Source organism: Schistocerca piceifrons, chromosome 5 (assembly GCF_021461385.2).
Source record: "Schistocerca piceifrons isolate TAMUIC-IGC-003096 chromosome 5, iqSchPice1.1, whole genome shotgun sequence".
Lineage (NCBI taxonomy): Eukaryota > Metazoa > Arthropoda > Insecta > Orthoptera > Acrididae > Schistocerca > Schistocerca piceifrons.
Genome location: NC_060142.1, coordinates 446,269,025 through 446,282,427, shown reverse-complemented (window position 1 = coordinate 446,282,427; position 13,403 = coordinate 446,269,025). Strand labels below are relative to the sequence as shown.

At 44.3% G+C, this 13,403-nt stretch overlaps 1 protein-coding gene across 1 annotated transcript in view; it reads right to left on the bottom strand.

The window, feature by feature from the left end:
• The window catches only part of LOC124797952 (transcription factor Sox-11-A-like), a 79,141-nt gene that overhangs the window by 64,476 nt on the left and 1,262 nt on the right, over positions 1-13,403 (bottom strand). The window lies entirely within an intron of this gene.

Genomic DNA, 13,403 nt, shown 5'->3' with positions numbered 1-13,403 from the left:
TTGACGGTACATGTTTTACAGCATCAATAGTAACTGGTAATGGCGCCTTGCTAGGTCGTAGCAAATGACGTAGCTGAAGGCTATGCTAACTATCGTCTCGGCAAATGAGAGCGTAATTTGTCAGTGAACCATCGCTAGCAAAGTCGGCTGTACAACTGGGGCGAGTGCTAGGAAGTCTCTCTAGACCTGGCGCGTGGCGGCGCTCGGTCTGCAATCACTGATAGTAGCGACACGCGGGTCCGACGTATACTAACGGACCGCGGCCGATTTAAAGGCTACCACCCAGCAAGTGTGGTGTCTGGCGGTGACACCACACGGGGTATGCGAAGTCTTGGGTCTGGGAGGATAGTAGGGCTCAGGCTGAATTTTGGATGGATTTAATCTGCGAACGGGTAGGATTACGAATTTTCGGGCGATTCAGAAGTAATAATAATAGTAGTAGTAGTAGTAGTAGTAGTATTCTAATCATAAGCCGATAATGCATAAACACAATGTTGTTGCTTTCTGTTAAAACCGACTGCCAGAAATAAATCTAAAGAGCGAACTGGTGTGTATGCAAATTATGTTTAAAAATTATACATAAAGAGAAATAATATATATGGAAGAAAATTTGTGTAATGGTTTAAATGCCCTGATGTCGTTAAAACTGACTTCGAGAAAGAAAATTAAGTAACACACTTTCACAGCATAGCTCTTTCGTCTAGCATTTGGATTGGGTTGATTTGGTGGAAGAGACCAAACAGCGAGGTCATCGATCTCGTCAGATTAGGGAAGCATGGGGAACGAAGTCGGCCGTGCCCTATCGATGGAACCATCCCGGCATTTGCCTGAAGCGATTTAATAAAATCACGGAAAACCTGAATCAGGATGGTCGGACGCGAGATTAAATCGTCGTTCTCCCGAATGTGAGTCCAGAGTGCTTCTAGCAGTGTTTCAATAGAAAACCTATAGAGCGTAGTTTAAAAACATATATAGCCTATGCCCGTCTGAGCGTTTTTTAGAGTACTGTGCAAAATTTGAAGTAAATCGACCAAGAACTTTTGTCTATGGCCATCAAAATTTTGTTAGTGTGTAGTGTGTGCGGAAATTTTAAGTAAATAGGCAAAGAACTTTTGCGAAATTTTTGCTGACAATGTTTCTTCCTATATCTTAAATTTAGGTCGTTTTTATCCTTGCTCAATTTCTGCTCTCTATTCTTGAGCCAACGAACGCGATCTCGGGAAGCATAAAAGCGATTGGAGAGGTTGAGAAATTCAGCACAGAAACCTGCTTTAATTGCGAGTAAGTGACGAGAGATGCACCAGTTATATCAGACATATATGATGCCATTCATCTAAGTGAGCTGTTCCAGTAAAAAAAAAAAGCGAGGAAAAAATTAAAACTTGGTAAACGAAGAGTAGACTTCTTAGACCTCAGAAACGCTGTCTAAATAGGTAAATAATATGACTATCTCTGCTAGAAGTACCATTGTATCGTCTCTTCGCCTATTCACCAATTATACGGCAGAAAGAAAAACAGAAAGAGCGAGAGAGAAACCAGATATCCCACGTAAGCTGTAGCAGTGTAGCTAAGCAGCGGACTTTTACTACGGCATCGTCAAATTTCAATATACGTCAATGTCTCTGACGATTATTCTAAACAACCACAATTTTAGTCATGCCTTCTTGGCACTGTTGCAAAATGAAAATGAACAAAAATAGTTTCAATGTAGTTCCCCGGAACTTGTGCACAAAAAGTTGTCCGCAATTTGTAGGTCGGCTTCAGACAAAACAGACCACCTTCTGCATCCTTGCCTTCCATTGAATCACCCGACCAATTACTGAGGAACTTACAGTTCAATGTTGAAACTGAACAGTTACTTGGTTTTTCCACAGCGCACCGTCAGGGTTTGCGAGTAATGGTCCGCAGAAAACGATAGCAATAACACGTATATGACTGATAATAAGATGCGTACATTTACTTTTAATACGTTCCAGTGCGCAAATCACAATAGAACTGGATGAGAGGTCTCAAAAATTACCCTAACCTCTTCAAAAAACACCTGATAAGGTGTGTTTTGGCACCATGCTGTCATCTTCGGGAGCGCCGAACAAAAGAAAAAACTCCCTGCTTTCGAGAAGTATGTATCTCTCAGCACTTTTTCCAATATTCGCGCAATGTAACTTTACACACTGTGTGAGGTAAGCTGGACACGTACAAGTATGTAGTTCCCTCATATTCGCTTCAAGCAGCTCCTGTGCGACGTGTCAGTGTAGTAGTAACGTGACGCTACGTATTCACAGAAATGTGATGGTGGTTTTTTTCCTTAAATAATTCGTATGCTGCAGCTGAAACGCACCCTTCCGCAATTTCGTGTAATAAATGTGGCTACAGCACATACCTGGAAAAGAATATGCCAGGAACTAAGTGTGGTGCGAACACTCCGGTTTGGGATCGGGACGGTCATAAATCATTTCGTCACAAGCAATACCGAAGAAAACATAGCATCATTTAATCCAGAAATCAACCACATCGAAGGGGAGTAAACTGTGCCACTTTATAAATTTGCCCGCGGATGGAATTTGTTGATGCTTTCGTTGGTATTGCGAGGTTTATAAAGTAACACTTCTCAGCCGCAACTACGTTTTTCTTCCGGTTATTAATTGGCACCAAACGTTTCTGCAGCATGCTGTCATCATCAGGTGTATAGAATGATTCGCGATGACTAACTTGACACACTGCGGGGGAGATGCTGGAAGTGGAGGAGTAAGCAGAATCATTTGCGGTCGGTCATCAGCATTTCCTGTACAGTCTATCAAGTCATAGTGAGCGTATAGCGCAGATTCCCGTGAAGTGTGAATATTTCATGGACCTGACGATGGGAGCACGATGCTGCAACGCGCGGCCCGGTAAATATTGGGAGATTGGACGTGATTCCGGCTGAGGAGGTGGTGAATTACCTGACCCATTTATAAAATAAGCCCTGAAGTTTCGTATATCAATGTTGCTCGTGGCTCAACACCAAACGGGATGCGAGAAGTGAGAAGCGTTGAACGCTACAGCTGCGCTGTGTGGTGACAGATGGGCGAACAAACGAACAGGCGCGACAATGCGAGCTGCGAGCGCTCAGCTGGCCGTGGCTGTGTGTGTGTGTGTGTGTGTGTGTGCCAGCTGAGCTGCACTTTCTTTTTTATGCCGGCCGCGCAGACAGCCGGGCGCCGCAGTCGATTCGCCAAGGGTTTTCGCAACAGAGGCAGCAACGGCGGCGGTGCCAGTCACGCTGCTACGGTAACGGTGAAGCCGCAGATGCGACGCGATGACGAGCGCGACGATGCCGAGAAGTGGCGGGTGAATGAGCTAGCGGGGAAAACCGACGGGGCCCACAGGGGGTACTGCACGCTTCTCCCAAGGTCGAACTGGGCGCTCCGGTACGTGTGTGAGAACTCGTGCACCGCTAACTTACGTAATCTTCAGAACCATCCAAGGTTCCTGCTCGACTTTTGTCTAGATCACTTACTTTATTTATTCACATTATTTCATGACATGTTTCAGCTAGACATTATCAGACACTGTGTTTTACACAAAAGAATAACAAGTGTTGCACCGACGGTTAGCAATAGTAAAAACTCACCCACCAAACCTAGAACTTGCGCCGATGTGAGGCAACTGCTAACTCGATTCGAAACATCATGCGAATAAAAGCGCTCGCAGAGAAGCGATTCTTAATCACGAGCACATAAAATGAACAGTGCGAAAGTGTTATGTTGGGCGTGCCTGAAAATAAAGAGTATGTTGCCCACACTCGTAATATCTACTTTTTCATGTTAGTTAATGAACGTAACCAGACAAGAATGCAAGGAAGGTTAAAGTTAACGTCTTGTCAACGACGAGATCATTTGAGATGAACCACAAGCTGGGGCTGGAGGAAGAACTATCTTGGCATCTGCGTTAAGCAATTTGCGGAAGGTACAGAAAACCTAAACCCGCGCCGGCCGATGTGACCGAGCGGTTCCAGCCGCTTCAGTCCGGAACCCCGCTACTGCTACGGTTGCAGGTTCGAATCCTGCTGCCTCGGGCATGGATGTGTGTGATGTCCTTAGGTTGGTTAGGTTTAAGTAGTTCTAAGACAAGGGGGCGTCAGATGTTAAGTCCCGTAGCCATTTGAACCTAACTACGACTGGATGTTATGTACTCGCAGTTTACGCCGACCTGCAGAGGAAAAAAACTATCATTATAATAAAATAGGGGAAATCAGAGCTCGCACGCAAATATATTTGCGTCCGTTTTTCTCCGCGCTGATTAGCGGAATAGCCATGTAGATGTAGGCTGCGTATACGGAGAAACATCAGCTGTATAATCGAATAACTACAATGAAAACGCTTGCCGAACAAGGACTCGAAAGCGGATTTCAAGTGTTGCGCGAGCGCTCGCCATAACCACTTTGGCTATCTGCGCCCGACCCACAGCTAAACCCAAAATTCCATTTGTCATCATTTAGGCGTCACAACCAGCACCCGTACACTAACTGTGATTCCCGCACAGGGGGGTGACATTTTTATAGCGAGACACTGCCTAGTGTCGGCGCTTAAATACGGTATTGCAGTACCTGTCTTTTTAAGGATTACGATGCATTCCTTCGGAGATGCAAGCATCATCGAACTTTTAAACACCACACACACTGCAGTATCTTATATAAATTTGATTCGCCAGATAGAGATCTGCACCATTGTCCTACAGAATTCGACTCCAATGTTGCCCCAATCCGCTACCTAGCTCACTGACAACACAAGCAGTTTTCCGAGTATCGTAGAACGCCCGCAGAAAACTCAACCATCTGGTGCAATGTGGGCAGGTTTTTCTTTTTTTTCTTGTTTTCTTTTTTTTCCACTGAGGTGCTTACGTTCTATTGCAAAGCTGTTCATGACTTTCACGGCCGCGTCGTTAACATAAAGGTATGACGAAGCAGGGTCCTTTACCTGCATTAGTATTTACAGTTAACATTGCACAAAGTGGGGTGAAAAATGGTCGAAAAACAAATTTAAAGAACTTCAACAAAGTCATAGTTCTGATACCGTGAGACGCACATTTGTGTTAGGCATCTGATATAGCATGAGCAAAATACAGTCTGTATTTCAGCAGAATCTACTTGGTATGGGCAGCTCATCATTAGTACATAAGTGAAACTACGTTCAGAATAAGCGAATTACTTATGGTGGGAACAAGACCGTTTAGAAACGACCTATTAGCGACAACAGTTCTGAAGGTTATAATTTCCTACTTATTTTTTTACGAAAAATAAATTTTAATTGTATAAAATACCAATTATTCCTAATTAATCCCCAAATATAGCCAATCAGATCGTTTCAATCCATGCAATTACAGTAACAAAGTGAGGTAGAATATGATGGAACATGGCACAATCTCGGACACTGAACTCCAGAACGGCGGAAGGTCAGTGAGAAAATACCAATAGTGAAAACGATATTTAACGTAATCCGGTCTATTACGATTACGAAAAGATTCGAAAGCAGGAGGTCACACAACGTGGCGGCGATCTGGCCTACGATCATATCGCACACGTGGCAGATGAGACAGAACATTACAACGAAAAATATTGCATGACCATTTTACGAGATTTTTTTTTTTACAAACGCAGCTGTTATGTTAGTTGAACACTGCGACTGATATGAATAAAGGTTTCCAGAAATAACAGTCAAAATGATGCTTCAATTTTTATTTGCGGTAATCGGTTGCAAATCGCCTAACGTCTCAACGTCTGATGATGTGGCCCTTGGTGATTCGAAACTAGTCATGGTAAACAAAAATTGAAGCTTCACTGACGGCGGGTGGTTGCAGTTAATTCTGGAAAGCGATGGAAAAGAAAATCTGAACAAGTCAAATACATAACCTTAAAGGCCAAATAGTACACTGCAAGTTGGTATATGGATGAAAATTTTATGAAGTACCGAAGACATAATGAGATGAGGATGCAATTTTTATTATTTGAAGAAAATTCGTGAATGTCTAAATGGATGAAGACCAAGAAACCTCTACATTGTACTATGCCTTTAAATTGGCGTTCAAACCAAGTTCATAGATTAAAATGACCAGTCGATACGAGGAAATTCGCAGAATTACTTGCAATCTCTTTTATTATGTATTAATGCAAAAGAATGGTCTAATCATCCCATGGTTTTCGCATTCCAGTGCCCCCTAAGCGGGTATCAAATTTCCAGTGCTGGTCCTTGGTATGGCAGGCCACAATCATCGCAGCCTACAGCGTGCCCCTGCTACTTATGCAACCCACCAGAATGGAAACCTAACAACACATCCAGGCGACTCTCCTCTCCCCGTAACAGTGGACTCCACTACTGGAACACAACTTTACTCAATACACGCCAATATCTATTACAACTGCTACGTTCTATGAATAATCACTCGTGGCTATCAACCATCGTGCCCGACAATGGAGACTATTTCGATTAGCGCTGGTGACAATCTGGAGTTCCATGTTTATTACTTAAATCTACCCGATCTCCTTTTTATCACGACCGAAAGTGCATTTCTGTGCTATTATCAATTCCTGGTTACATCTACAGCCGAGGCCAATTTTCGACGATGATGTGTGTGAAATTGTCCTGAACAATGTGTGTATCGAACAGAATACATAAACTTTTGTTCCCGAAGTACTGGCAGTGGAGTTGGAAATACGGTACTATGCTGAGGAAAATCTCGGCAGCAATGAGCAAAGGTATAACGGACCAGCGGTGTGATGTAGTCGACTGCATTCAAAGATCACTGAGCTCTCCATTTAACGTATATAATGTGGTACATACCTTCAATTACGAATACGACTGCTTTGACCAGAAGGTTTCAAGCGAGTACATCCACTGAGCGATGACTGATAAGAGCAAGAACACCACTGACACGAGTTCGAATCCCGGTTACATCTACAAGTTCCCTTCGTCAAAGTGAGTTGTGACAATGTACATGTGAGGTAAATACATTCTTCTCTCGTTGTTTCATTTTCGACGGGGTAATAATTATAAACGATGCGTTGCACTCTCAGAAGTCGTCCCGATGTGCATGTCTTCCTAATTGGGACGCACACTTATAATTAGATAAGTCTCTCTAGACGTCGTCTTCGATAGTGATAGCACACACTGAAGTCTTATTTTCTCCTTTGGCTTGTGCCTTTGTTCCGCATGGCCACAGGGTCGGCACGCTTAAGAGAGAAATTGGCGTGGTTAGTTCAAGGGGTGGCCGGATGTCCTTCCTATCACCACCCCAAAATAATGATGATTATGAAAGGATGAGGACAACACAGACACCTGTTCCCCGGGCAGAGAGAATCCCCAACTCGGCCGGTAACTGAACCCGGGATCCCATGATCCACAGGCAGCACTAGACCAAGAGCTGCGGACATACGGAATGATGTTCATTTCGCTTAGATCGTAATATATGGCCAGTGTGTCGCGTTCAGTGGTTAAGGTCCGCGTCGTTTCAGGCACCAGATATACTATTTGTTACAGATATACTTCCACATTTCTGATTACAACGATCCTTACGAATAAAATTAGGCCTAATTATAATAGCTCAAGGGTAATGAAATGACGAACGACGTTAGGTATGTTATTACATTGCTAAAAAAAACTTCGTTGATCTTTTAGGGAAGCCTGTATCCAATGTAACTTCGGAGAAAGTCTTTCATATTTTTTATTTTTATTTTTTTGAAATCTTTGACGGGGCGTCACACCTTAATAAAATGTAGTTGTGATGTCCTCGCTTTTGTAAGAGATCTGTCTAAGAAATATCTTCGACAAATCTTTACATGGTTGTTTTTCGTCCCGTCGACGGCGGAGTTGCTGCCCTAAAGCTGCAGTCCTAGCCTCACGACGTCACTGACAAAACGCTTCCTACTGGATATACTGTAGTTTACTGTTAAGCACGAGCGGTTGTACAATTGTCTGTTCCTGTAACATACTTACAAAAAACTAGTGAAAGCTAGTTTTTCGCATACAGCTACACCGTACATGCTGCTCTGCGGAAAGCGATCGAGATGGACAAGAGAGACTAAATACACCACAGAACCTCGCAATAATAATTGGACACAACAGATAATACGAAATTAATAGCAAGAGTTTTTCCTGAGGCCGAGCTCACCAGATACTTCGCGAAGGTTGGGATTAATATTCGTTGAGCACAATTTGTTTCAAGTAATCAACGTAAGTAACTGACAAGTCCTGATTGTCGGGCGCGGATTTGAACCACTTCCCTTCCGAATAATAGCCGGCCGGAGTGGTCGAGCGGTTCTAAGCGCTACAGTCTGGAACCGCGCGAGCGCTACGGTCGCAGGTTCGAATCCTGCCTCGGGCATGGATGTGTGTGATATCCTTAGGTTAGTTAGGTTTAAGTAGTTCTAAGTTCTAGGGGACGCTACGGTCGCAGGTTCGAATCCTGCCTCGGGCATGGATATGTGTGATGTCCTTAGGTTAGTTAGGTTTAAGTAGTTCTAAGGGGCTGATGACCTCAGATGTTAAGTCCCATAGTAATAAGTCCGCCGGCCGCGGTGGCCGTGCGGTTCTGGCGCTGCAGTCCGGAACCGCGGGACTGCTACGGTCGCAGGTTCGAATCCTGCTTCGGGCATGGGTATGTGTGATGTCCTTAGGTTAGCTAGGTTTAAGTAGTTCTAAGTTCTAGGGGACTTATGACCTAAGATGTTGAGTCCCAGACTGCTCAGAGCCATTTTTTGAATAATAAGTCCAGTGGTTTTACCTGTCAGCTACCTCGATCGCTGACACTGTGTGTGTGTGTGTGTGTGTGTGTGTGTGTGTGTGTAGACTGAAAACCTGTTTGTTGGACCTGTCTTCTTTGAACCGTAATGTGCTTCACCCAAGTTCCTTTTCTTCAGGAGCCGATCAGCAGAAACGCTCCACAGTGAGATACGTCAGGAATTTTTCAATTTTTGCCTTGTGCATTTCATACCAAGACTCGCTTGGACAAGACTGTCCGGACAATCAGAGCGCGGCACAGGTACGGACCGCAAATGAGTCATTTTCAGTTGGCAACGGTCGCGCGAAACGGGAAAAAAAGTCGTTAACGCACGCTGCTGCGGGGTACACTAAGCAGCTCACAGGTCCAATCGTTGGGAAGGCTGTAGAAGCAGATAACGTTCGCGACGTAACGGACACTGTCACGTTCAGGCTGTGCGGGCTTTTCACTGCAGCACTTCAACGTTATCAACTACAGCAGCGAGCGGATAAGTTCTCCACGGGCGAAAACTTATTTGGCAGCACGCGCAGTACCTCCTAACATAACGTCAAAACGTTATTAACGCATACACGAACTAACGAAAGAGACAATGCAGTAACATACTCGGAGACACACTCGTCATGCAAGAAATAATTTTTAGAGTTTATGGTGTACGAGGTACTTACGGAGGACCCTACTTACATGTAATAATGTTACTCCATGATCTACCACTTTGGATCACCTAACGTTGTGTATAAATGAGAAAGGAAAGTACGTCAGTACCTGAAGGTATGAACTCAAGTCTTCCAATCGCGTCGTGACTTAAATTTCGGCAACTTTTTACACAGTGCATTTTGATAGTTTGAACAGTGTGTTTTAGCAACTTAGTGGCCTTGATATCACCTACAGCTGCTACAAACGGTTTCGATTTGTTCTTCCGCGGCACGAGAGTTCTAGCGGCAGCATACAGCACAACGTGAAGAAAAGTGATAAAACTGCAGACCTCGCTGGGCGTAAGACAAGTACCATGACTAACTGTAGACTGTTGCCCTCTCGTGACTGTACCGTAAGCGTATCATTACAATTATATATAAATAGTTCACACAACGCTAACACGTAAAATGTCTTAAACACCTAAGATTCGCAATTATCGCTTCGGAGAGAGATTATATATCCAAGTACGAGGAATGCAATCTGTTCACCTTTACTTTAAATTCATCGCTGTTTTTCTGGCAGTCGGTACTAGACAGCTGAAATGTTACAAAAGGATGTATTTTTTCACTAACCGTCTAAAATAGTAAATGAATTATCAAATTATTAGATAACGCGTAGGTTACTGTATACGTAGATCTTCGACAGAATAATTACGACTCCGCCAGCTAACTGAACCTGTATGGAAGACGAATCTGATATCAGACTTAGAATTAACTTTGAAATTGTTTGCCTTGGATTTGTGCTTTCGCTGTGAGAGGCAAACGCTTTTGCAGTCTTCTATAAACGCTTCTTATTCACTGTCGTCGGTTTCGACCGAACGACCATAACAACGTAATGGTGCTTGGGAAGCGCCTTATGAAACAATTCCGAACATATGCAGTGTCACTATTTTATATGAATTTCTTATCTACTTTTAGTTGAATAATGACACGCAATGTCACCTACGAACAATTTACAGTGAAGACGCCTAATGGTTCCTAAAACGTCACGGAAATGATCTGATTTCACAATTAGCATAAGCGATACTACAACTTCACTCAAGAATCTGAGAACCTAAACTCCTACGGAGAACGCGACATTAAATGGTAGGCCAATACGCTAAAACGGCTGATTTCTGCGCCATAGCAGGCCGGTGTGACCGAGCGGTACTAGGCGCTTCAGTCTGGAACCGAGCGAGTGCTACGGTCACAGGTTCGAATCCTGCCTCGGGCACGGATGTGTGTGATGTCTTAGGTTAGTTAGGTTTAAGTATTTCTAAGTTTTACAGGGCTGATGACCTCAGAGTGCTCAGAGCCATCTGAACAATTTTTTCTGCGCCTTGAAGTTTAGGTCATTTACCAGTGAAGTCCGCAGTGTGCTACAAGGATGTGGCTACGAACAATTTATTCCTACATCACAAACGAGTGTTTATAAAATTTTTTTTACTCGCTTAACTGAAAACGTCACGATACACCGGCTGTGCATTGAACATTTTAGCAACGTGCACTATACCAAACGCGCCGAATTTCAGATTTGTCTGTAACACACCGACGCATCGAAACCGTATTTTCGTTGCACTCATATTTAATCAAGATTACCAACAATGCAACCTTATTGGCACGGATTGTAGCGCGAAAATGATCAAGAACGCGAGATGGGCGAATGGTAACGGCGACATTCAGAACGTAGTCGGCAACGATGTGACTTGCATCGTAATCTTGCGTACCGCTTTTTGTAACTTTCTTGGTTCACGACAGAAACGTGTCGGAAGAAGTTGGCGGGCTGCAGCGTCACGTTTACCATCGATACTTTTCGGTGTGGTTCAAGAGAGCGAGTATTCTGCGTCTCTTACGACTCTCTACAAGACCATACTTAGTTTCTCACGAGCCTACCGATCCTGAGGATGGACAGCGAAGAGGGCTCACGAAATAACGAGACAGTAAATGGAGAAATGCGCTCATGAGGTTTCAACCTAGCGCGAGTTCGCCGCTTAGATTGACCGCCAGAGCTGCGCAAAGCCGCTGGACGAACTATACGCGGCCGTTCGCCAGTAGTTGGCCGCGTCCTCTGCCTCTTTAGGCGCCCTCGTCGGATTATATACGAGACGTGCAAGGTGAGGTCCGGCGCGACTTGGCGCCGAGTCTTTCGGCCTTCAGCGCGGCCCTTCCTCATCAGCGCTCTCTAAATTCGGCGCCCGCGAAGAACCTCTCTCTCTCACACACACACCCACACACACACACACACAGAGAGAGAGAGAGAGAGAGAGAGAGAGAGAGAGAGAGAGAGAGCCCGCTTCTGTAATCTTAACTCTGTCCACGCCTGGCGGATGTGTACGCGCACTGGGACGCGGAAGTCTTAAGACCCTAAAGTCCTTGGCCGACGTCCGCCAAGGCCCGAGAGAACGCGCGCGCAACCACACAAGCGCGGGACTTTGGCGTGCACTTTCACTACAGCGCGCGAACAGACATTGAAGCAAACGGAGTGGATCAAAATATCATAGGACACATACGATTCTTGTGGCACGGTCGCCAGAGGCTGAAGTGTCAAGAGTGTGCCTCCCTCCTCACCTTCCATCACAGTCTTTAATAAAAGTTTTGGTGGAAAGTATTCCCAGTACATGGAACCATTCATAAGAAAAACTGACTTGCGTTTTTATACAGTATACATCGGGTAAACGCGAAAGTAACGTCATGTTAGCGCTAGTTATACGAACCAGAACTGCAAAATAAATTCGGATAATCAATGTTGGTAACAAGTCCCAAATGAGTGTTCTACCTGTACATGTAAACACATACCCGAAAAACGCGTGGGAGCGACACTACGTAACTTCTTCCGTCACCACGTCTATCGCGAACAGAGTTCGGACGCTAAACGTAAGAAAAACTTCCTCACCAGGTGAACGACATGCAAATTGGTCTGCGGCATCTGAGAAACAATTGCTTGCCTAATAACTGGCGAGTTACCAAGTAAACCTAACGCAGACGACGAACGTATATCGTCTTCGTACGAACTAACGACGAAAAATCTACACTACGCTAAACCCGGAATTTGGATGATAAAAAGTCACAAGAGATGATACATGTTTTCGCAATCCTAAGCCATTTTGCACGCATTTCTTGTTGTATACGACTAGTACTAGGTATCTCACGAACCACTCATAATATCAAACGGGAAACGGATGAAAATTCGTCAGCAGACGAGCGATACACCCACCCGCCTTTGACAACATCAGTGAAAACAGTTCACGAAAGTGAAGTATAGATCAATCAAATAAGATTCGGAACATGTGCTAAACAAATCCGAAATCCGCACTTTGAAACAATGAAATTGTTCGCGACGTATCACATGATCGAAATGACGCTAAACATGAAAAAATTACAACTAGATGCACAAGAGATTTAATAATTTATGGGGTTTTCCACTGTTAAGCAAGACTTGTCAGCACGACGGAAATGTACAGTGCACACAACGTAACTTTTCAACACGGACTGAACGAGGTATTCAATCATTGTTCTACCTAGACCAGTTTAGAATGGTGAGGTCGGATGCCCACCGTTGACATGTCCAAACCAACTATGATTGCCGAACTACAGATGTTTTTGGTGATAGAAGTGTTTACAGAATCCTATTTCACTCAGTTCATGAGTCTGACAAAATACCAAGCTAAAATGAGCAAAATATTTCTCTCGTTACTTCTTGAAATCTACGACGTCGGAGCTGTCAGGCGACTCACATTTGAACGTTACGTCGCGTCAGCGCTGCGTCAAGTTTTTCGCGCGCTGTCTTCGCGGTTCGGCGATGATTCAATGAGTCTGCAACGTCCACGGCGAAAAAGTACGAAGGTGGGGAGAAACTGGCTATATCAGGGACTAAAGCAGCTTTCCGAACTTCCTGACGACTCTAGGACACATCAGTGACAGACAGTTCCTCGTTTCCCAACAAAGCACCTGTGAACTACTTTAGATTGAAAATAAGGTTCC